The sequence below is a fragment of the Lathamus discolor genome, unplaced genomic scaffold, assembly GCF_037157495.1.
Source record: "Lathamus discolor isolate bLatDis1 unplaced genomic scaffold, bLatDis1.hap1 Scaffold_78, whole genome shotgun sequence".
Classification (NCBI taxonomy): domain Eukaryota; kingdom Metazoa; phylum Chordata; class Aves; order Psittaciformes; family Psittacidae; genus Lathamus; species Lathamus discolor.
The window spans coordinates 330796-355177 of NW_027069390.1; the positions used below are offsets into that span (position 1 = coordinate 330796).

Sequence of the window (24382 nt, forward strand, 5' to 3'; positions counted from 1 at the left end):
CCATGGCATGTAGTTGTGGGAGGTGGCAGGGAGCTGGAGGGCGATGCATTCGGTGTAAGCTTAGTGCTTTACTTGTGTGTGGGGAGTGTGTTGTAGACTGAAAGAGTTCTTTTTGGATTTTTAGGGAAAAAAAAAAAACAAACCAGCCGGGGGAGGGGTTTTTTCCTCCCCCGGCTGGGTTTTTTTTCTTGGGTCCCGGCCGGTCAGAGAGGCGATGTTCATCGCCTATGTTCAGGCGCAGGCCGGTGCGGGACGGGATTTTCTCAGGCAGGGCATTTTCAGTGTTCTTAGGAACATAGTTCCTGAGGAGTTCTGAAGTCAGGTTGGGGCTGTTGTCATTCATTAGGGACGAAATTCTGAGTGTTGGTGTGGCAGTCTAAACTAAATGCAAGGTCAATGTTAATGGGATTAGTTGTAGAATGGTAGTGTGGGTTTTAGAGTGTTGCTATTAGTATTAGAAAGCTGGTGTCAGTATGAGAATTTTGGTGTCGGTATTAGAATGCGGTCTTAGTCTCAGAAGGCCGGTCTTAGTCTTAGAATGGAGAAATTAGTCTCAAAAGGTGAACTTAGAGTACCAGTGTTAGTCTCAGAATGGTGAACATAGTCTTGAATGCTGGTTTACTCTCAGCATGGTGAACTTAGTCTCTGAATGGTGAAGTTACTTTCCTAATGCTGGTCTTAGTCTCTGAAAGGGGAACTTAGTTTCAGAGTCCTGAACATAGTGTCTGAGTGGAGAACCGTCTCTCAGAAAGATGGTCTTGGTTTCTGAATAGAAAAATTACTTTCTGAATGATGGTCTTAGTGAATAGAGAAGCTAGTGTTTCAAAGGAGAACTCTGACTGGACAACATAGTCTGAATGGAGAACTTAATGTTTCAATGGAGAAGTTGGTTTTTTGAGTGGAGAACTTGCCCTTGGACTGGAGATCTTAGGGCTCCACTGCAGATCTTGGGGCTGCAGGGTGGGGCCTCCTCGGGGCTGCAGTGCTGGGCATCCTTAGAGCTGCAGTGCAGGGCCTACTTAGGGCTGCCTTGCCCGCCTTTCTTAGGGCTGCCTTGCCCGCCTTTCTTAGGGCTGCCTTGCCCGCCTTTCTTAGGGCTCTAGTGCCAGGCCTCTTAGTGCAGCCCTAATTAAGGTGGGCAGTGCAGCCCTAAGTAAGGTGAGCACTGCAGCCCTAAGTAAGGTGGGCACTGCAGCCCTAAGTATGGAAGGAACTGCAGCCCTAAGGAGGCCCATCACTGCAGCGCTAAGTAAGGTGGGCACTGCAGCCCTAAGTATGGTGGGCACTGCAGCCCTAGGAAAATCAAAGCCAAGGAGCACCCGTGGAGGAAACGGTGAGAAGTTACAGAACAGGCAGGACACTCACCAAACAACCAGGGAGCAGCCACAGAACCAGAGCCAGGTAATACAAAGACCCAGCTGTGGCTTATCAGGGTGCTTTTATCCCAGGTGGTGGTTTGCTACTCACCTGCCCCAGCCCATTGAGGGAGGAGCTGTGGGTGGGGCTTGTGGTATATGAGGCACAGCCTTTCCTCAGGGTGCTCATTTGTGGTTCAGTTTTCATCTGGGTAAGTTCTCTGGTGTTAGCTCTGGTTTTCTGGCCTTAGAGCTTTGTGGTTTGTTTCAGGTGGGTTTTTTGGGGGTGGGTTTGAAATGGTCTTGTTTCAGTAAAGACCTTCAGGTCATGTTAGGGCTTACTAGTGTATGCATTAGTAAGTACCTTTATGTAGAGGTTTTTTTAGGTGTTATATTTATAAGCAGTGGTGGTGAGGCAAGAAGAACCCCACAGCTGCTCTCAGGGGGAGGAGTCAAGGCAAAGGTAATTTTGCTTGATGTCCTGGTTAACTGTGTATCGTTCCCGTTCTCTTTTGCAGATGAAGGAAAGGTATATGGCTAGAGAAGGAATGTACTGGTGAGCCAAAAAGGGTTTGTCTCAAGTGTGGCTTTGGACCTCTGCCATTGTAAAAAGTGAGTTAAAAGAAGGGGTCCGGAGAGGGGCAGGAAGGAGTCGTAAGGTCGGTGGTGGAGTGAGCCTGTTAAAGAGGCGGTGTCTTTGGGTAGGTAAAGGGAGCAGGTTATTATTCAGTTTGAGCTTTTATCGCTTTGTAAGTCTAAAGCACAGCTGGGGGTCGTGCCGCAGAGTCTCAAGTTCAGTAGTCTCTCGGGACATAGCTCCAGGTTGTTTTTACAGCTCTGTTCTTTCAATGTATATTTTCCCAGAGCTGACTCTGTCCAGCCATCTTGACAGTTAAAGTGAGAGGCCATTAACCGGCTGAAGCAGCAGCTCAGTGCAAAATAGTTTTTAGTATTTAAGCATTTTTTTATTTGCATTTTTCTGGCGATTTGCAGGCAGGACAGAGCAGGTGGAAACGTCAAAGGGTGACGTAACTCAGCTGCGGGAGGGCTTAGCATGGAGAAGGCCGACATTTCAAGCACTGTGTCGGCACACATCCGTTTCTATTTATTTTTCAGGTTTTACATCGGAATCGGGAGAGGTGAAGCCGCACAGTTAGAGGGGATGTACGAAGCTAAGAGGATTTTACACCAGGCTGGCGATTGACACCATAGCCCAATACGATGGAGGGGTTCATGGTCTTTCCTGCAGCTGCTGTGCAGTCGCCTTTGGAGTCGGATGAGTACTTGCAGGGAGTCGGGGAGGTAAAGAGAATGACTGCAGGGTCAGTCTGGACTGCAGGACCAGAGCGACAGTCACTCGTCTCTACTCTCTTAGGTCTTGCAAGGGAGGGGATCCCCGGAGCACCTTTTGGAAACTTTTTCGGGACCGTGACATGGGAGCTCCAAACCATGAAGCTCGCTTGAGACCCACGCCACTATGGAACCTGAATAGATAGACTCCTTTTTGGAGCTGGAGGGCAGGAGATGAGGTCAGGATGGCAGGAAAGGGCTTGAAAGGTAGCACGGAGGAGAGGGAAAGGGAGGGTGTTTCATCACAACAATTACAGTTTCAGAGTCGGGTTCACAGCCGGACCGTCACAGCAGTTTCGGCGGTTGGTGTTGGAATCGCACAGTTACGTCAGACTTTGTTCTGGGGCTCTGCGGGAGCCTCACTGTCTCTGTCCAATCGACCCACTGGCGATCGAGACAGACGGAGCATTCCATCTTGGGAGTGGTCTTCCACGAGAGACTTTGTCTTTTTGGTGTCACAGAGTCTATGGTGTTCTCTTTGCATGTGTGTGTATATGTGTTTGCTTAGGAAATGTTGTGACCATGGCATGTAGTTGTGGGAGGTGGCAGGGAGCTGGAGGGCGATGCATTCGGTGTAAGCTTAGTGCTTTACTTGTGTGTGGGGAGTGTGTTGTAGACTGAAAGAGTTCTTTTTGGATTTTTAGGGAAAAAAAAAAAAACAAACCAGCCGGGGGAGGGGTTTTTTCCTCCCCCGGCTGGGTTTTTTTTCTTGGGTCCCGGCCGGTCAGAGAGGCGATGTTCATCGCCTATGTTCAGGCGCAGGCCGGTGCGGGACGGGATTTTCTCAGGCAGGGCATTTTCAGTGTTCTTAGGAACATAGTTCCTGAGGAGTTCTGAAGTCAGGTTGGGGCTGTTGTCATTCATTAGGGACGAAATTCTGAGTGTTGGTGTGGCAGTCTAAACTAAATGCAAGGTCGATGTTAATGGGATTGGTTGTAGAATGGTAGTGTGGGTTTTAGAGTGTTGCTATTAGTATTAGAAAGCTGGTGTCAGTATGAGAATTTTGGTGTCGGTATTAGAATGCGGTCTTAGTCTCAGAAGGCCGGTCTTAGTCTTAGAATGGAGAAATTAGTCTCAAAAGGTGAACTTAGAGTACCAGTGTTAGTCTCAGAATGGTGAACATAGTCTTGAATGCTGGTTTACTCTCAGCATGGTGAACTTAGTCTCTGAATGGTGAAGTTACTTTCCTAATGCTGGTCTTAGTCTCTGAAAGGGGAACTTAGTTTCAGAGTCCTGAACATAGTGTCTGAGTGGAGAACCGTCTCTCAGAAAGATGGTCTTGGTTTCTGAATAGAAAAATTACTTTCTGAATGATGGTCTTAGTGAATAGAGAAGCTAGTGTTTCAAAGGAGAACTCTGACTGGACAACATAGTCTGAATGGAGAACTTAATGTTTCAATGGATAAGTTGGTTTTTTGAGTGGAGAACTTGCCCTTGGACTGGAGATCTTAGGGCTCCACTGCAGATCTTGAGGCTGCAGGGTGGGGCCTCCTCGGGGCTGCAGTGCTGGGCATCCTTAGAGCTGCAGTGCAGGGCCTACTTAGGGCTGCCTTGCCCGCCTTTCTTAGGGCTGTCTTGCCCGCCTTTCTTAGGGCTGTCTTGCCCGCCTTTCTTAGGGCTGTCTTGCCCGCCTTTCTTAGGGCTCTAGTGCCAGGCCTCTTAGTGCAGCCCTAATTAAGGTGGGCAGTGCAGCCCTAAGTAAGCTGGGCACTGCAGCCCTAAGTATGGAAGGAACTGCAGCCCTAAGGAGGCCCATCACTGCAGCGCTAAGTAAGGTGGGCACTGCAGCCCTAAGTATGGTGGGCACTGCAGCCCTAGGAAAATCAAAGCCAAGGAGCACCCGTGGAGGAAACGGTGAGAAGTTTCAGAACAGGCAGAACACTCACCAAACAACCAGGGAGCAGCCACAGAACCAGAGCCAGGTAATACAAAGACCCAGCTGTGGCTTATCAGGGTGCTTTTATCCCAGGTGGTGGTTTGCTACTCACCTGCCCCAGCCCATTGAGGGAGGAGCTGTGGGTGGGGCTTGTGGTATATGAGGCACAGCCTTTCCTCAGGGTGCTCATTTGTGGTTCAGCTTTCATCTGGGTAAGTTCTCTGGTGTTAGCTCTGGTTTTCTGGCCTTAGAGCTTTGTGGTTTGTTTCAGGTGGGTTTTTTGGGGTTGGGTTTGAAATGGTCTTGTTTCAGTAAAGACCTTCAGGTCATGTTAGGGCTTACTAGTGTATGCATTAGTAAGTACCTTTATGTAGAGGTTTTTTTAGGTGTTATATTTATAAGCAGTGGTGGTGAGGCAAGAAGAACCCCACAGCTGCTCTCAGGGGGAGGAGTCAAGGCAAAGGTAATTTTGCTTGATGTCCTGGTTAACTGTATATCGTTCCCGTTCTCTTTTGCAGATGAAGGAAAGGTATATGGCTAGAGAAGGAATGTACTGGTGAGCCAAAAAGGGTTTGTCTCAAGTGTGGCTTTGGACCTCTGCCATTGTAAAAAGTGAGTTAAAAGAAGGGGTCCGGAGAGGGGCAGGAAGGAGTCGTAAGGTCGGTGGTGGAGTGAGCCTGTTAAAGAGGCGGTGTCTTTGGGTAGGTAAAGGGAGCAGGTTATTATTCAGTTTGAGCTTTTATCGCTTTGTAAGTCTAAAGCACAGCTGGGGGTCGTGCCGCAGAGTCTCAAGTTCAGTAGTCTCTCGGGACATAGCTCCAGGTTGTTTTTACAGCTCTGTTCTTTCAATGTATATTTTCCCAGAGCTGACTCTGTCCAGCCATCTTGACAGTTAAAGTGAGAGGCCATTAACCGGCTGAAGCAGCAGCTCAGTGCAAAATAGTTTTTAGTATTTAAGCATTTTTTTATTTGCATTTTTCTGGCGATTTGCAGGCAGGACAGAGCAGGTGGAAACGTCAAAGGGTGACGTAACTCAGCTGCGGGAGGGCTTAGCATGGAGAAGGCCGACATTTCAAGCACTGTGTCGGCACACATCCGTTTCTATTTATTTTTCAGGTTTTACATCGGAATCGGGAGAGGTGAAGCCGCACAGTTAGAGGGGATGTACGAAGCTAAGAGGATTTTACACCAGGCTGGCGATTGACACCATAGCCCAATACGATGGAGGGGTTCATGGTCTTTCCTGCAGCTGCTGTGCAGTCGCCTTTGGAGTCGGATGAGTACTTGCAGGGAGTCGGGGAGGTAAAGAGAATGACTGCAGGGTCAGTCTGGACTGCAGGACCAGAGCGACAGTCACTCGTCTCTACTCTCTTAGGTCTTGCAAGGGAGGGGATCCCCGGAGCACCTTTTGGAAACTTTTTCGGGACCGTGACATGGGAGCTCCAAACCATGAAGCTCGCTTGAGACCCACGCCACTATGGAACCTGAATAGATAGACTCCTTTTTGGAGCTGGAGGGCAGGAGATGAGGTCAGGATGGCAGGAAAGGGCTTGAAAGGTAGCACGGAGGAGAGGGAAAGGGAGGGTGTTTCATCACAACAATTACAGTTTCAGAGTCGGGTTCACAGCCGGACCGTCACAGCAGTTTCGGCGGTTGGTGTTGGAATCGCACAGTTACGTCAGACTTTGTTCTGGGGCTCTGCGGGAGCCTCACTGTCTCTGTCCAATCGACCCACTGGCGATCGAGACAGACGGAGCATTCCATCTTGGGAGTGGTCTTCCACGAGAGACTTTGTCTTTTTGGTGTCACAGAGTCTATGGTGTTCTCTTTGCATGTGTGTGTATATGTGTTTGCTTAGGAAATGTTGTGACCATGGCATGTAGTTGTGGGAGGTGGCAGGGAGCTGGAGGGCGATGCATTCGGTGTAAGCTTAGTGCTTTACTTGTGTGTGGGGAGTGTGTTGTAGACTGAAAGAGTTCTTTTTGGATTTTTAGGGAAAAAAAAAAAAACAAACCAGCCGGGGGAGGGGTTTTTTCCTCCCCCGGCTGGGTTTTTTTTCTTGGGTCCCGGCCGGTCAGAGAGGCGATGTTCATCGCCTATGTTCAGGCGCAGGCCGGTGCGGGACGGGATTTTCTCAGGCAGGGCATTTTCAGTGTTCTTAGGAACATAGTTCCTGAGGAGTTCTGAAGTCAGGTTGGGGCTGTTGTCATTCATTAGGGACGAAATTCTGAGTGTTGGTGTGGCAGTCTAAACTAAATGCAAGGTCGATGTTAATGGGATTGGTTGTAGAATGGTAGTGTGGGTTTTAGAGTGTTGCTATTAGTATTAGAAAGCTGGTGTCAGTATGAGAATTTTGGTGTCGGTATTAGAATGCGGTCTTAGTCTCAGAAGGCCGGTCTTAGTCTTAGAATGGAGAAATTAGTCTCAAAAGGTGAACTTAGAGTACCAGTGTTAGTCTCAGAATGGTGAACATAGTCTTGAATGCTGGTTTACTCTCAGCATGGTGAACTTAGTCTCTGAATGGTGAAGTTACTTTCCTAATGCTGGTCTTAGTCTCTGAAAGGGGAACTTAGTTTCAGAGTCCTGAACATAGTGTCTGAGTGGAGAACCGTCTCTCAGAAAGATGGTCTTGGTTTCTGAATAGAAAAATTACTTTCTGAATGATGGTCTTAGTGAATAGAGAAGCTAGTGTTTCAAAGGAGAACTCTGACTGGACAACATAGTCTGAATGGAGAACTTAATGTTTCAATGGATAAGTTGGTTTTTTGAGTGGAGAACTTGCCCTTGGACTGGAGATCTTAGGGCTCCACTGCAGATCTTGAGGCTGCAGGGTGGGGCCTCCTCGGGGCTGCAGTGCTGGGCATCCTTAGAGCTGCAGTGCAGGGCCTACTTAGGGCTGCCTTGCCCGCCTTTCTTAGGGCTGCCTTGCCCGCCTTTCTTAGGGCTGCCTTGCCCGCCTTTCTTAGGGCTCTAGTGCCAGGCCTCTTAGTGCAGCCCTAATTAAGGTGGGCAGTGCAGCCCTAAGTAAGGTGAGCACTGCAGCCCTAAGTAAGGTGGGCACTGCAGCCCTAAGGAAGCCCGGCAATGCAGCTCTAATTAAGGTGAGCACTGCAGCCCTAAGTAAGGTGGGCACTGCAGCCCTAAGTAGGTAGGGCACTGCAGCCCTCAGAAAGTTGGGCGCTGCAGCCTTAAGAAAGTTGGGCACTGCAGCCCTAAGTATGGTAGGCACTGCAGCCCAAGGGAGCCCCATCACCACAGCCCTAAGAAAGGTGGACACTGCAGCCTTAAGAAAGGTGGACACTGCAGCCTTAAGAAAGGTGGACACTGCAGCCTTAAGAAAGGTGGGCACTGCAGCCTTAAGAAAGGTGGACACTGCAGCCTTAAGAAAGGTGGGCACTGCAGCCTTAAGAAAGGTGGGCACTGCAGCCTTAAGAAAGGTGGGCACCGCAGCCCTAAGGAAGCCCGGCACTGAAGCCCTAAGGAAGCCCAGCACTGAAGCCCTAAAGAAGTTGGCCACTGAAGCCCTTAGTAAAGTTTGGCAATACAGCCGTAAGTAAGGTGGGCACTGCAGCCCTAAGTAAGTTGGGCACTGCAGTGCCCAGCATCCTTAGTGCTACAATGTCCACCTTACTTAGGGCTGCTGGGCCCAACCTACTTAGGGCTGCAGTGCCCACCTTTCTTAGGGCTGCAGTGCCCAACTTATTTAGTGCTGCAGCGCCCAACTTACTTAGGGTTGCAGTGCCTGCCTTACTTTAGGGTGCAGTGCCTACCTTGCTTAGGGATGCAGTGTTGGGCCTCCTTAGGGCTACAGTGCCAGGCCTCTTCAGGACTGCCGTGCCCACCTTACTTAGGGCTGCCGTGCCCACCTTACTTAGGGCTACAGTGCCCACCTTAATTAATGCTGCAGTGCCCACCTTTCTTAGGCCTGCAGTGCCGGGCTTCCTTAGGGCTGCAGTGCCCACCTTCCTTAGGGCTGCAGTGCCCACCTTCCTTAGGGCTGCAGTGCCCACCTTCCTTAGGGCTGCAGTGCCGGTCCTCCTCACTGCTGCAGTGCCAGGCCTCCTTAGGGCTGCAGTGCCCATCCTACTTACGGCTGCAGTGCCTGCCTTACTTCGGGCTGCAGCGCCGGGCCTCCTTAGGGCTGCAGTGCCCGGCATCCTTAGAGCTACAGTGCCTACCTTACGTAAGGCTCCAGTGTCCAACCTACTTAGAGCTGCAGTGCCCACCTTACTTACGGCTGTATTGCCAAACTTTACTAAGGGCTTCAGTGGCCAACTTCTTTAGGGCTTCAGTGCTGGGCTTCCTTAGGGCTTCAGTGCCGGGCTTCCTTAGGGCTGCGGTGCCCACCTTTCTTAAGGCTGCAGTGCCCACCTTTCTTAAGGCTGCAGTGTCCACCTTTCTTAAGGCTGCAGTGCCCACCTTTCTTAAGGCTGCAGTGTCCACCTTTCTTAAGGCTGCAGTGTCCACCTTTCTTAAGGCTGCAGTGTCCACCTTTCTTAGGGCTGTGGTGATGGGGCTCCCTTGGGCTGCAGTGCCTACCATACTTAGGGCTGCAGTGCCCAACTTTCTTAAGGCTGCAGCGCCCAACTTTCTGAGGGCTGCAGTGCCCTACCTACTTAGGGCTGCAGTGCCCACCTTACTTAGGGCTGCAGTGCTCACCTTAATTAGAGCTGCATTGCCGGGCTTCCTTAGGGCTGCAGTGCCCAACTTCCTTAGGGCTGCAGTGCCCACCTTACTTAGGGCTGCAGTGCCCACCTTACTTAGGGCTGCACTAAGAGGCCTGGCACTAGAGCCCTAAGAAAGGCGGGCAAGGCAGCCCTAAGTAGGCCCTGCACTGCAGCTCTAAGGATGCCCAGCACTGCAGCCCCGAGGAGGCCCCACCCTGCAGCCCCAAGATCTGCAGTGGAGCCCTAAGATCTCCAGTCCAAGGGCAAGTTCTCCACTCAAAAAACCAACTTCTCCATTGAAACATTAAGTTCTCCATTCAGACTATGTTGTCCAGTCAGAGTTCTCCTTTGAAACACTAGCTTCTCTATTCACTAAGACCATCATTCAGAAAGTAATTTTTCTATTCAGAAACCAAGACCATCTTTCTGAGAGACGGTTCTCCACTCAGACACTATGTTCAGGACTCTGAAACTAAGTTCCCCTTTCAGAGACTAAGACCAGCATTAGGAAAGTAACTTCACCATTCAGAGACTAAGTTCACCATGCTGAGAGTAAACCAGCATTCAAGACTATGTTCACCATTCTGAGACTAACACTGGTACTCTAAGTTCACCTTTTGAGACTAATTTCTCCATTCTAAGACTAAGACCGGCCTTCTGAGACTAAGACCGCATTCTAATACCGACACCAAAATTCTCATACTGACACCAGCTTTCTAATACTAATAGCAACACTCTAAAACCCACACTACCATTCTACAACCAATCCCATTAACATCGACCTTGCATTTAGTTTAGACTGCCACACCAACACTCAGAATTTCGTCCCTAATGAATGACAACAGCCCCAACCTGACTTCAGAACTCCTCAGGAACTATGTTCCTAAGAACACTGAAAATGCCCTGCCTGAGAAAATCCCGTCCCGCACCGGCCTGCGCCTGAACATAGGCGATGAACATCGCCTCTCTGACCGGCCGGGACCCAAGAAAAAAAACCCAGCCGGGGGAGGAAAAAACCCCTCCCCCGGCTGGTTTGTTTTTTTTTTTTTCCCTAAAAATCCAAAAAGAACTCTTTCAGTCTACAACACACTCCCCACACACAAGTAAAGCACTAAGCTTACACCGAATGCATCGCCCTCCAGCTCCCTGCCACCTCCCACAACTACATGCCATGGTCACAACATTTCCTAAGCAAACACATATACACACACATGCAAAGAGAACACCATAGACTCTGTGACACCAAAAAGACAAAGTCTCTCGTGGAAGACCACTCCCAAGATGGAATGCTCCGTCTGTCTCGATCGCCAGTGGGTCGATTGGACAGAGACAGTGAGGCTCCCGCAGAGCCCCAGAACAAAGTCTGACGTAACTGTGCGATTCCAACACCAACCGCCGAAACTGCTGTGACGGTCCGGCTGTGAACCCGACTCTGAAACTGTAATTGTTGTGATGAAACACCCTCCCTTTCCCTCTCCTCCGTGCTACCTTTCAAGCCCTTTCCTGCCATCCTGACCTCATCTCCTGCCCTCCAGCTCCAAAAAGGAGTCTATCTATTCAGGTTCCATAGTGGCGTGGGTCTCAAGCGAGCTTCATGGTTTGGAGCTCCCATGTCACGGTCCCGAAAAAGTTTCCAAAAGGTGCTCCGGGGATCCCCTCCCTTGCAAGACCTAAGAGAGTAGAGACGAGTGACTGTCGCTCTGGTCCTGCAGTCCAGACTGACCCTGCAGTCATTCTCTTTACCTCCCCGACTCCCTGCAAGTACTCATCCGACTCCAAAGGCGACTGCACAGCAGCTGCAGGAAAGACCATGAACCCCTCCATCGTATTGGGCTATGGTGTCAATCGCCAGCCTGGTGTAAAATCCTCTTAGCTTCGTACATCCCCTCTAACTGTGCGGCTTCACCTCTCCCGATTCCGATGTAAAACCTGAAAAATAAATAGAAACGGATGTGTGCCGACACAGTGCTTGAAATGTCGGCCTTCTCCATGCTAAGCCCTCCCGCAGCTGAGTTACGTCACCCTTTGACGTTTCCACCTGCTCTGTCCTGCCTGCAAATCGCCAGAAAAATGCAAATAAAAAAATGCTTAAATACTAAAAACTATTTTGCACTGAGCTGCTGCTTCAGCCGGTTAATGGCCTCTCACTTTAACTGTCAAGATGGCTGGACAGAGTCAGCTCTGGGAAAATATACATTGAAAGAACAGAGCTGTAAAAACAACCTGGAGCTATGTCCCGAGAGACTACTGAACTTGAGACTCTGCGGCACAACCCCCAGCTGTGCTTTAGACTTACAAAGCGATAAAAGCTCAAACTGAATAATAACCTGCTCCCTTTACCTACCCAAAGACACCGCCTCTTTAACAGGCTCACTCCCCCACCGACCTTACGACTCCTTCCTGCCCCTCTCCGGACCCCTTCTTTTAACTCACTTTTTACAATGGCAGAGGTCCAAAGCCACACTTGAGACAAACCCTTTTTGGCTCACCAGTACATTCCTTCTCTAGCCATATACCTTTCCTTCATCTGCAAAAGAGAACGGGAACGATATACAGTTAACCAGGACATCAAGCAAAATTACCTTTGCCTTGACTCCTCCCCCTGAGAGCAGCTGTGGGGTTCTTCTTGCCTCACCACCACTGCTTATAAATATAACACCTAAAAAAACCTCTACATAAAGGTACTTACTAATGCATACACTAGTAAGCCCTAACATGACCTGAAGGTCTTTACTGAAACAAGACCATTTCAAACCCAACCCCAAAAAACCCACCTGAAACAAACCACAAAGCTCTAAGGCCAGAAAACCAGAGCTAACACCAGAGAACTTACCCAGATGAAAGCTGAACCACAAATGAGCACCCTGAGGAAAGGCTGTGCCTCATATACCACAAGCCCCACCCACAGCTCCTCCCTCAATGGGCTGGGGCAGGTGAGTAGCAAACCACCACCTGGGATAAAAGCACCCTGATAAGCCACAGCTGGGTCTTTGTATTACCTGGCTCTGGTTCTGTGGCTGCTCCCTGGTTGTTTGGTGAGTGTTCTGCCTGTTCTGAAACTTCTCACCGTTTCCTCCACGGGTGCTCCTTGGCTTTGATTTTCCTAGGGCTGCAGTGCCCACCATACTTAGGGCTGCAGTGCCCACCTTACTTAGCGCTGCAGTGATGGGCCTCCTTAGGGCTGCAGTTCCTTCCATACTTAGGGCTGCAGTGCCCACCTTACTTAGGGCTGCACTGCCCACCTTAATTAGGGCTGCACTAAGAGGCCTGGCACTAGAGCCCTAAGAAAGGCGGGCAAGGCAGCCCTAAGAAAGGCGGGCAAGGCAGCCCTAAGAAAGGCGGGCAAGGCAGCCCTAAGAAAGGCGGGCAAGGCAGCCCTAAGAAAGGCGGGCAAGGCAGCCCTAAGTAGGCCCTGCACTGCAGCTCTAAGGATGCCCAGCACTGCAGCCCCGAGGAGGCCCCACCCTGCAGCCCCAAGATCTGCAGTGGAGCCCTAAGATCTCCAGTCCAAGGGCAAGTTCTCCACTCAAAAAACCAACTTCTCCATTGAAACATTAAGTTCTCCATTCAGACTATGTTGTCCAGTCAGAGTTCTCCTTTGAAACACTAGCTTCTCTATTCACTAAGACCATCATTCAGAAAGTAATTTTTCTATTCAGAAACCAAGACCATCTTTCTGAGAGACGGTTCTCCACTCAGACACTATGTTCAGGACTCTGAAACTAAGTTCCCCTTTCAGAGACTAAGACCAGCATTAGGAAAGTAACTTCACCATTCAGAGACTAAGTTCACCATGCTGAGAGTAAACCAGCATTCAAGACTATGTTCACCATTCTGAGACTAACACTGGTACTCTAAGTTCACCTTTTGAGACTAATTTCTCCATTCTAAGACTAAGACCGGCCTTCTGAGACTAAGACCGCATTCTAATACCGACACCAAAATTCTCATACTGACACCAGCTTTCTAATACTAATAGCAACACTCTAAAACCCACACTACCATTCTACAACCAATCCCATTAACATCGACCTTGCATTTAGTTTAGACTGCCACACCAACACTCAGAATTTCGTCCCTAATGAATGACAACAGCCCCAACCTGACTTCAGAACTCCTCAGGAACTATGTTCCTAAGAACACTGAAAATGCCCTGCCTGAGAAAATCCCGTCCCGCACCGGCCTGCGCCTGAACATAGGCGATGAACATCGCCTCTCTGACCGGCCGGGACCCAAGAAAAAAAACCCAGCCGGGGGAGGAAAAAACCCCTCCCCCGGCTGGTTTGTTTTTTTTTTTTTCCCTAAAAATCCAAAAAGAACTCTTTCAGTCTACAACACACTCCCCACACACAAGTAAAGCACTAAGCTTACACCGAATGCATCGCCCTCCAGCTCCCTGCCACCTCCCACAACTACATGCCATGGTCACAACATTTCCTAAGCAAACACATATACACACACATGCAAAGAGAACACCATAGACTCTGTGACACCAAAAAGACAAAGTCTCTCGTGGAAGACCACTCCCAAGATGGAATGCTCCGTCTGTCTCGATCGCCAGTGGGTCGATTGGACAGAGACAGTGAGGCTCCCGCAGAGCCCCAGAACAAAGTCTGACGTAACTGTGCGATTCCAACACCAACCGCCGAAACTGCTGTGACGGTCCGGCTGTGAACCCGACTCTGAAACTGTAATTGTTGTGATGAAACACCCTCCCTTTCCCTCTCCTCCGTGCTACCTTTCAAGCCCTTTCCTGCCATCCTGACCTCATCTCCTGCCCTCCAGCTCCAAAAAGGAGTCTATCTATTCAGGTTCCATAGTGGCGTGGGTCTCAAGCGAGCTTCATGGTTTGGAGCTCCCATGTCACGGTCCCGAAAAAGTTTCCAAAAGGTGCTCCGGGGATCCCCTCCCTTGCAAGACCTAAGAGAGTAGAGACGAGTGACTGTCGCTCTGGTCCTGCAGTCCAGACTGACCCTGCAGTCATTCTCTTTACCTCCCCGACTCCCTGCAAGTACTCATCCGACTCCAAAGGCGACTGCACAGCAGCTGCAGGAAAGACCATGAACCCCTCCATCGTATTGGGCTATGGTGTCAATCGCCAGCCTGGTGTAAAATCCTCTTAGCTTCGTACATCCCCTCTAACTGTGCGGCTTCACCTCTCCCGATTCCGATGTAAAACCTGAAAAATAAATAGAAACGGATGTGTGCCGACACAGTGCTTGAAATGTCGGCCTTCTCCATGCTAAGCCCTCCCGCAGCTGAGTTACGTCACCCTTTGACGTTTCCACCTGCTCTGTCCTGCCTGCAAATCGCCAGAAAAATGCAAATAAAAAAATGCTTAAATACTAAAAACTATTTTGCACTGAGCTGCTGCTTCAGCCGGTTAATGGCCTCTCACTTTAACTGTCAAGATGGCTGGACAGAGTCAGCTCTGGGAAAATATACATTGAAAGAACAGAGCTGTAAAAACAACCTGGAGCTATGTCCCGAGAGACTACTGAACTTGAGACTCTGCGGCACAACCCCCAGCTGTGCTTTAGACTTACAAAGCGATAAAAGCTCAAACTGAATAATAACCTGCTCCCTTTACCTACCCAAAGACACCGCCTCTTTAACAGGCTCACTCCCCCACCGACCTTACGACTCCTTCCTGCCCCTCTCCGGACCCCTTCTTTTAACTCACTTTTTACAATGGCAGAGGTCCAAAGCCACACTTGAGACAAACCCTTTTTGGCTCACCAGTACATTCCTTCTCTAGCCATATACCTTTCCTTCATCTGCAAAAGAGAACGGGAACGATATACAGTTAACCAGGACATCAAGCAAAATTACCTTTGCCTTGACTCCTCCCCCTGAGAGCAGCTGTGGGGTTCTTCTTGCCTCACCACCACTGCTTATAAATATAACACCTAAAAAAACCTCTACATAAAGGTACTTACTAATGCATACACTAGTAAGCCCTAACATGACCTGAAGGTCTTTACTGAAACAAGACCATTTCAAACCCAACCCCAAAAAACCCACCTGAAACAAACCACAAAGCTCTAAGGCCAGAAAACCAGAGCTAACACCAGAGAACTTACCCAGATGAAAGCTGAACCACAAATGAGCACCCTGAGGAAAGGCTGTGCCTCATATACCACAAGCCCCACCCACAGCTCCTCCCTCAATGGGCTGGGGCAGGTGAGTAGCAAACCACCACCTGGGATAAAAGCACCCTGATAAGCCACAGCTGGGTCTTTGTATTACCTGGCTCTGGTTCTGTGGCTGCTCCCTGGTTGTTTGGTGAGTGTTCTGCCTGTTCTGAAACTTCTCACCGTTTCCTCCACGGGTGCTCCTTGGCTTTGATTTTCCTAGGGCTGCAGTGCCCACCATACTTAGGGCTGCAGTGCCCACCTTACTTAGCGCTGCAGTGATGGGCCTCCTTAGGGCTGCAGTTCCTTCCATACTTAGGGCTGCAGTGCCCACCTTACTTAGGGCTGCAGTGCTCACCTTACTTAGGGCTGCACTGCCCACCTTAATTAGGGCTGCACTAAGAGGCCTGGCACTAGAGCCCTAAGAAAGGCGGGCAAGGCAGCCCTAAGAAAGGCGGGCAAGGCAGCCCTAAGAAAGGCGGGCAAGGCAGCCCTAAGTAGGCCCTGCACTGCAGCTCTAAGGATGCCCAGCACTGCAGCCCCGAGGAGGCCCCACCCTGCAGCCTCAAGATCTGCAGTGGAGCCCTAAGATCTCCAGTCCAAGGGCAAGTTCTCCACTCAAAAAACCAACTTCTCCATTGAAACATTAAGTTCTCCATTCAGACTATGTTGTCCAGTCAGAGTTCTCCTTTGAAACACTAGCTTCTCTATTCACTAAGACCATCATTCAGAAAGTAATTTTTCTATTCAGAAACCAAGACCATCTTTCTGAGAGACGGTTCTCCACTCAGACACTATGTTCAGGACTCTGAAACTAAGTTCCCCTTTCAGAGACTAAGACCAGCATTAGGAAAGTAACTTCACCATTCAGAGACTAAGTTCACCATGCTGAGAGTAAACCAGCATTCAAGACTATGTTCACCATTCTGAGACTAACACTGGTACTCTAAGTTCACCTTTTGAGACTAATTTCTCCATTCTAAGACTAAGACCGGCCTTCTGAGACTAAGACCGCATTCTAATACCGACACCAAAATTCTCATACTGACACCAGCTTTCTAATACTAATAGCAACACTCTAAAACCCACACTACCATTCTACAACCAATCCCATTAACATCGACCTTGCATTTAGTTTAGACTGCCACACCAACACTCAGAATTTCGTCCCTAATGAATGACAACAGCCCCAACCTGACTTCAGAACTCCTCAGGAACTATGTTCCTAAGAACACTGAAAATGCCCTGCCTGAGAAAATCCCGTCCCGCACCGGCCTGCGCCTGAACATAGGCGATGAACATCGCCTCTCTGACCGGCCGGGACCCAAGAAAAAAAACCCAGCCGGGGGAGGAAAAAACCCCTCCCCCGGCTGGTTTGTTTTTTTTTTTTTCCCTAAAAATCCAAAAAGAACTCTTTCAGTCTACAACACACTCCCCACACACAAGTAAAGCACTAAGCTTACACCGAATGCATCGCCCTCCAGCTCCCTGCCACCTCCCACAACTACATGCCATGGTCACAACATTTCCTAAGCAAACACATATACACACACATGCAAAGAGAACACCATAGACTCTGTGACACCAAAAAGACAAAGTCTCTCGTGGAAGACCACTCCCAAGATGGAATGCTCCGTCTGTCTCGATCGCCAGTGGGTCGATTGGACAGAGACAGTGAGGCTCCCGCAGAGCCCCAGAACAAAGTCTGACGTAACTGTGCGATTCCAACACCAACCGCCGAAACTGCTGTGACGGTCCGGCTGTGAACCCGACTCTGAAACTGTAATTGTTGTGATGAAACACCCTCCCTTTCCCTCTCCTCCGTGCTACCTTTCAAGCCCTTTCCTGCCATCCTGACCTCATCTCCTGCCCTCCAGCTCCAAAAAGGAGTCTATCTATTCAGGTTCCATAGTGGCGTGGGTCTCAAGCGAGCTTCATGGTTTGGAGCTCCCATGTCACGGTCCCGAAAAAGTTTCCAAAAGGTGCTCCGGGGATCCCCTCCCTTGCAAGACCTAAGAGAGTAGAGACGAGTGACTGTCGCTCTGGTCCTGCAGTCCAGACTGACCCTGCAGTCATTCTCTTTACCTCCCCGACTCCCTGCAAGTACTCATCCGACTCCAAAGGCGACTGCACAGCAGCTGCAGGAAAGACCATGAACCCCTCCATCGTATTGGGCTATGGTGTCAATCGCCAGCCTGGTGTAAAATCCTCTTAGCTTCGTACATCCCCTCTAACTGTGCGGCTTCACCTCTCCCGATTCCGATGTAAAACCTGAAAAATAAATAGAAACGGATGTGTGCCGACACAGTGCTTGAAATGTCGGCCTTCTCCATGCTAAGCCCTCCCGCAGCTGAGTTACGTCACCCTTTGACGTTTCCACCTGCTCTGTCCTGCCTGCAAATCGCCAGAAAAATGCAAATAAAAAAATGCTTAAATACTAAAAACTATTTTGCACTGAGCTGCTGCTTCAGCCGGTTAATGGCCTCTCACTTTAACTGTCAAGATGGCTGGACAGAGTCAGCTCTGGGAAAATATACATTGAAAGAACAGAGCTGTAAAAACAACCTGGAGCTATGTCCCGAGAGACTACTGAACTTGAGACTCTGCGGCACAACCCCCAGCTGTGCTTTAGACTTACAAAGCGATAAAAGCTCAAACTGAATAATAACCTGCTCCCTTTACCTACCCAAAGACACCGCCTCTTTAACAGGCTCACTCCCCCACCGACCTTACGACTCCTTCCTGCCCCTCTCCGGACCCCTTCTTTTAACTCACTTTTTACAATGGCAGAGGTCCAAAGCCACACTTGAGACAAACCCTTTTTGGCTCACCAGTACATTCCTTCTCTAGCCATATACCTTTCCTTCATCTGCAAAAGAGAACGGGAACGATACACAGTTAACCAGGACATCAAGCAAAATTACCTTTGCCTTGACTCCTCCCCCTGAGAGCAGCTGTGGGGTTCTTCTTGCCTCACCACCACTGCTTATAAATATAACACCTAAAAAAACCTCTACATAAAGGTACTTACTAATGCATACACTAGTAAGCCCTAACATGACCTGAAGGTCTTTACTGAAACAAGACCATTTCAAACCCACCCCCAAAAAACCCACCTGAAACAAACCACAAAGCTCTAAGGCCAGAAAACCAGAGCTAACACCAGAGAACTTACCCAGATGAAAGCTGAACCACAAATGAGCACCCTGAGGAAAGGCTGTGCCTCATATACCACAAGCCCCACCCACAGCTCCTCCCTCAATGGGCTGGGGCAGGTGAGTAGCAAACCACCACCTGGGATAAAAGCACCCTGATAAGCCACAGCTGGGTCTTTGTATTACCTGGCTCTGGTTCTGTGGCTGCTCCCTGGTTGTTTGGTGAGTGTCCTGCCTGTTCTGTAACTTCTCACCGTTTCCTCCACGGGTGCTCCTTGACTTTGATTTTCTGTAGCTTTTTCTCTGGCTCAGATGGGTGGGACTCGGAGATTCAGACTTTGGGGTTGAGGCTCGGGGACTGATACTTAGGGGCTGAGAATCTAGGAGTCAGACTCTGTGGCTAAGACTATGGCTGAAACTGTGGCTGAAACTCTGTGGGTGATTGTGACTTGAGACTCTGGGCCTCAGATTTTGGAGCTGATACTGTTGGACTCAGGCTCTGTGGCTGAGACTGTTGCTGACACTCCATGGCTAAAACTATGCAATTCACACTCTGGGACTGAGACTGTGGAGAAGACTGGAATTCAGACTGTGGCTGAGACTCTTTAGCTAAGACTCTGGTATTCAGACTTTGGGGATGAGCCTGCAGCTGAGATTCTGTGGCTAAGACTCTGGGATACAGAATTAGGGGAATAGACTGCAGCTTAGACTCTGCGGCTCAGACTGTGGCTAAGACTCCAGGACTTATACTCTGAGATGAGACTGACTGATGCACTGCAGCTGAGACTCTTGTGCTGAGACTGTTCCTAAGACCATTGCTAAGACTCTCAGATTCAGACTTTGGGGATGAGACTGGCTGAGACTCTGAACCATAATCCCTAACTCTAACCCGAATATATGTAATGGAGCCCTAAACCCTAGCCCAAACCTTAACCCTAAACCCTAACCCCCTAACCCTGACTCCTAACGCGAACACTCAACAATAATCTAACCCTAACCATAGCCATAACTCTGACCTTAACCACTAATCCTAACCCTAACTCCATCCATTAGCCCTAATCCTAACCCTAAAACTAACCCCTAGCCCAAATAATACATCTAAACCTAACAGCAAACCACACAGTAACCTAACCCAAACCTGAAACCTAACCCAAACCCTCATGCTAAAGCTAACCGTAAGCCTCACCCTACCCCAAACCATAACCCACACCCTCACCCACACGCTAAACCTAACATTAACCCTCCCACTCACCTTAACCCTAACCGTAACCCTAACACTACCCCTATTTCTGCCCACTTTGGATTAGCCACCACCACGAATGTGATTCTGCAACCTGGGGTCAACCCTAACCATAACAGCTAACCCTAACCTCTACCCTAATATTAGCCGTAACTCTTAACACCAACCCTAACCATAGCCCTAACCCTAACACCTAACCCTAACCCCTAACACTAATCCTAAGTGTAACCCTAAACCTAACCCTAATCCTAATCCCTAACTGTAACCGTAACCCTAACGCTAATCCTAACCCCTAACACTAAACCTAAGCCTAACCCTAACTCTGGCCACATAGGGTTGGCCAGAACCACAAGCGTGACTCCACCACCCGATCTCAACCCTAACACTATCCCTAACCCCTAACCTTAACAGTAACCCCATACCCTAAACCTAACTAAAATCCTGATTCTAACACCTATCGCTATCCCTAACCCTAACCCAACATGGGTTTATAGATGTAATGGATGTAAGGGAGCCCTATCCCTAACCTAACACGGGTTAATAGATATAATAGATGTAAGGCAGCCCTAACCCAAACCCTAACCCTAACACAACATGGGTTAATAGATGTATTAGATGTAAGGCACTCCTAACCCTAATGCTTACCCTACTGGCTGATACTCTGAAGCTGAGACTCTGGTGCCGAGATTGTTGCTGACAATCTATGGCTTAGACTCTGGGGTTCAGACTTTGGAGATGAGAATGTGGCTGAGGCACTGAACCCTAACCCATGCTCTACTCACTCTGCTGCTGGACAGCAGGCACCAGAGATGTTGGATTCAAATGCACTCACTCACTGGGGGTATCTTTCTGACTGCAGAGCTGCCCGTAGCTGTGTCCTGGGTTTACCAGGAGCCGTTTTGCTCCTTCTTAGTAACTGGTGCAAGCTCTGTGTTTTGACTTCCAGCCTGGGCAGAGAGCTGATAACACCGATTTTCAGTTGTTGTTAAGTAGTGTTTATTCTGGCCAAGGACTTTGTGAGTCTCATGCTCTGCTGGGGACGAGGCAGGGCAAGAAGGAAGCGGAGATGGGACACCTGATCCAGACTGGCCAGGGAGGTATTCCATACCACAGCACGTCATGCCCAGGGAGGTAACTGGGAGTTACTCAGAAGGGCACACTCTCTCTTCGGGGGGTCGAACTCGTTCGGCGGTGGTATCGTATTCTCTTGTTATTTTCTCTTATCAATATTATCATTGGTGGTAGCAGTAGTGATTTGCGTTATACCTTAGTTACTGGGCTGTTCTTATCTCAACCTGTGGGAGTTACATTTTCCTGATTCTCCTCCCCATCCCTCCGGGAATGGGGAGGGTCGGGGGGGGGGTGAGTAGACGGGCTCTGTGGATTGGTTTAAACTACGACTAGCTGCCTGTTGGATAAATCACTCTCCTGGGGTCGCCGTGCACCCAAGCTGCAAACATATACATCATCTTTTGGCATGTTACCTAAGTGTATACAGTTACTAGTTGAAGCAGACCAGCCTGAATATGTATCACTTCTAATGTACCATTTAATCTCTGTTGATCACCACTGAAGAGTATTGATTTCTAAAGTTCCTAATGAAATACCAAAACATAAACCAAACTAAAGTGAACTACGAGATGGACGAATCAGGAAGAAAGCAAACCAGTTCACTTTTTACCTTCAGGGCATGTGTATCTGGCTTGTATCCAAAATACGGGCTTAAAACATGATGGCTATCAAAAGGAGAAAGACGAGTCAACTATGTAGACAAATCTGAGTGACGACAACTTTTCAATGGTATTGAAATTCACGGGATTAACTGGGGGTGGGACAGAGACACACAAGTTGTGACTGAATCTAATGGATTCCATTTGCTCTATGAACAGAAACAAACTCTCGCTTTGGGAATTAAAAAGTTTCCTGACCTCTCACTTGGCAACTTTCCCATTTTTCAGTTATTAGGTCTGCACATGGCAACTTGTGTATTCTACCGACTAGCCACAACCATGGTACTGAATGAGAAGAGGTTTATATTGAACTTTTAAACTTCTTTTCTCCACTTTGAAGCAGTTCTTCTCCAAGTCGTTTCCACCTGCACCATGCACAATGTAAGAGATGGCTTTTTCTTGACTTCCATCCCTGCACTTTGCCCTTTCCCCCACACTTCAAATCCTTCTCACTCACTGGAGAATTCAAGCAAAAAATCTGAAACTGAACCCTAAAAGGAGGGAAATATAGAAATAAGAGGAAGGGGCCTATGAAATCAAGTAAGGGGAGATGTAACCAGAGGCGGGACAGTTAGCACATAAATAATATATGTCGGATAGGCTATAAACCTTGGAGTCTCCAAGCAGTGAGGAAACGAGGGAATTTGTGGATTGGATAGAAAATACAAATCTAAGTTTGGCCTTTGCTGTGTGTGCCTGCTTGCCAAGACACCCATTTTTGCACAAATGTTAAAATAAATAGCTGCTTCACTGCTGTGTCTGACCGAGGCCTGCCTGAACCTAGAGACTGTTTCTCGCCTTTCGACTTCTCAGACACCAAAATCCAATCCTCAGCAGGATGCTCACCCGAGACTCCAACTTCTCGCCTTCTTCATTATTTTGGGACTCTGCTCTGGGAGGGGCACTTTCTTACCTGACCTGCTGGAGACTGCTGCTTCTCTTCTCCCTGCTCTTCACTGGCATCTTCCATACTGCTTTTCTGGGTCTGTTTCTTCCCCTTTCTCTTCTTTACCTGTCCCTGCCAGGTGTTCTTCTCCTTCCTGCTCATCACAGGCAAGCAGAGGGGGAAAACAAAGCAATTGTGTATTTTTTTTAACTATAGAAATCCCACACAAGTGTTTCACAGAAGAGACAATCCCCTGCAAAAAAAACCTATGTACGAAACCCAGCACTCACAGCGACTGCAGCCATTAGCGAGGGCCTGTGCTTGAGCTACAACAGGAACTAAGAGTCACCTCAGTGCAGGACACGACTCCGTGATGAAGCACGGAGTCTGCTGGACCCCTGCACAGAAAACACACAGCCAGGAGCCTTTCCACAGAGCACTGGGACAACCTGGAAACAGGAGACTGCCCAATTCTGGAGAGGAAGAACTCCTGGACTTTATGTTGGATTAAGAGTAACGACTGGGAGAGCTGGGGATGCATGTTCAACAGCGCAAGTAGAGCGTGCCTGTGCAAGACAAGTGGACCATCTGTTTCAAAGACTCTTTTTCATTAGGCATGATATTTACTATCAGATGTAAGAACCATAACAGCAGATACACCAGAAAAAAATACTAATCATTATACAGCTTCTCTGTCTATAAAATAATGAAAGGGATATGGTCGTCCATTATAAAAAAGAACCAGAGGCAGCCCCCACACTGCTGCAGGGCCCCTTCAGAGCTGCCTACTGATGCAGATGCTGGGACCAGCGGCAGCTCTTTGTGTCACGTTGAGAAAGGATGCTCTCGGCATCATTGCCAACACACTGGAGAGATGGAACGGGCCACTTCCAGCAATGTATTTGTACTTCCTTTTTCCACAAACAAGATGACCAGAATCAGCTTTACCATTTAAGCCTCTCTTCCCTCATGTGTTCTTCCTCATTCCAGACAGCTCACTTACAGCAGTGTTTTTCCTCAAGCATAGCCCATGGCAGCCAGCATGGGGAGCCAGGGAGGAGGCAGGATAAAACCTCTGAGCAGTCAGGAGCTGGCAGGTCAGGAGCCAGGTCTGCCCAGAAACAGGACACTCAAGGCAGTGGGCAAGCTGAAAGCAGGCAAACAAGAGGAGAGCCTATTCACACAGCTATTTTGTACAGTGGCGGATAAATACAGAGCTCTCTAAGGTCACTTCTCAGTGAAAACTGCTCACAGTGATGGTCAGAAATCCCATGAAGTAACATCTCGGAAAGATGCACTCTCACAGCTTAGTGCCCAACCCCACCAAGTGCTTGAAAATCACACTAGAAATCCTGATCCGAGACAAGAAAAACACTTTTTAAGGCAATATTGATCACAAAGAGCTGGTGGCAAATAGGACAGGTGCCAAGCTGATCCAGTGCACTTTGGATTACAGTTGCAATAGAAAGCTAAAATCCACTGGGAGAGAAACCAGGGATGCAGCTCTAATGAAAACCTAGCAAGCCACAGCTACTTCAGATGCAAGCAGACCTGAACTCCAAACTGAAATGCAGTGCTCGTTTGCCTACTGCTTTCTCCACTTTCAGTCGCAATTCTGAAGCAAAGGCAGTTGCCTTTCTGTACCTGAAGCAATGGGAACAGAGCACAGCAGCACAGTCAGGATACAGAGTTAAGATGCATTTTGAGAATTTTCACATCAAATCATTTTAGACTGAAGAAAAATTACTCAGAATTTTCCTGGCAAATTCATGGATAACTCCATGCTGAGAAAGACGGGGAGACATCGCCAGGCACACTCCTCAGCTGGGGCCCTCACTGACTTTACTGCACCTCCAGAACAAGAACCTTGTTGTGCACTTCTTGCAATGACTGAAGTTGTTTTCCATGCGGACTGAAATAGAAGGAAGCACTTGATGGAATGGAGCCATACCTTTATTGTGGGGTTGCGGGATGAAGGATGCTGCGAGA

At 48.8% G+C, this 24382-nt stretch overlaps 6 long non-coding RNA genes across 10 annotated transcripts; 3 read left to right on the forward strand and 3 right to left on the reverse strand.

Annotated features, from left to right (window-relative positions):
- The first annotated feature begins 1304 nt into the window (after positions 1–1304).
- Positions 1305–4004, forward strand: LOC136006896 (uncharacterized). The gene is made up of 4 exons (XR_010609314.1): positions 1305–1401; positions 1874–1967; positions 2472–2657; positions 2731–4004. It is a non-coding gene; the product is annotated as an uncharacterized LOC136006896 (long non-coding RNA).
- A 519-nt stretch (positions 4005–4523) lies between these two features.
- On the forward strand, positions 4524–7230 carry LOC136006897 (uncharacterized). 2 transcript variants are annotated; one of them, XR_010609316.1, is made up of 4 exons: positions 4524–4627; positions 5100–5193; positions 5698–5883; positions 5957–7230. It is a non-coding gene; the product is annotated as an uncharacterized LOC136006897 (long non-coding RNA). The 2 variants fall into 2 exon arrangements; XR_010609315.1 differs by lacking the exon at positions 4524–4627 and adding an exon at positions 4743–4793.
- Positions 7231–9644: 2414 nt separating this feature from the next.
- On the reverse strand, positions 9645–12353 carry LOC136006893 (uncharacterized). 2 transcript variants are annotated; one of them, XR_010609310.1, is made up of 4 exons: positions 12248–12353; positions 11682–11775; positions 10992–11177; positions 9645–10918 (listed from the first exon to the last, which is right to left on the reverse strand). It is a non-coding gene; the product is annotated as an uncharacterized LOC136006893 (long non-coding RNA). The 2 variants fall into 2 exon arrangements; XR_010609309.1 differs by lacking the exon at positions 12248–12353 and adding an exon at positions 12082–12132.
- A 541-nt stretch (positions 12354–12894) lies between these two features.
- LOC136006891 (uncharacterized) lies at positions 12895–15603 on the reverse strand. Of its 2 annotated transcripts, none has more exons than XR_010609306.1 (4): positions 15498–15603; positions 14932–15025; positions 14242–14427; positions 12895–14168 (listed from the first exon to the last, which is right to left on the reverse strand). It is a non-coding gene; the product is annotated as an uncharacterized LOC136006891 (long non-coding RNA). The 2 variants fall into 2 exon arrangements; XR_010609305.1 differs by lacking the exon at positions 15498–15603 and adding an exon at positions 15332–15382.
- Positions 15604–16120: 517 nt separating this feature from the next.
- LOC136006892 (uncharacterized) lies at positions 16121–18743 on the reverse strand. Of its 2 annotated transcripts, none has more exons than XR_010609308.1 (4): positions 18724–18743; positions 18158–18251; positions 17468–17653; positions 16121–17394 (listed from the first exon to the last, which is right to left on the reverse strand). It is a non-coding gene; the product is annotated as an uncharacterized LOC136006892 (long non-coding RNA). The 2 variants fall into 2 exon arrangements; XR_010609307.1 differs by lacking the exon at positions 18724–18743 and adding an exon at positions 18558–18608.
- On the forward strand, positions 18685–24035 carry LOC136006894 (uncharacterized). Its single transcript, XR_010609311.1, has 3 exons — positions 18685–18759; positions 21736–21888; positions 22610–24035. It is a non-coding gene; the product is annotated as an uncharacterized LOC136006894 (long non-coding RNA).
- Positions 24036–24382: the final 347 nt, after the last annotated feature.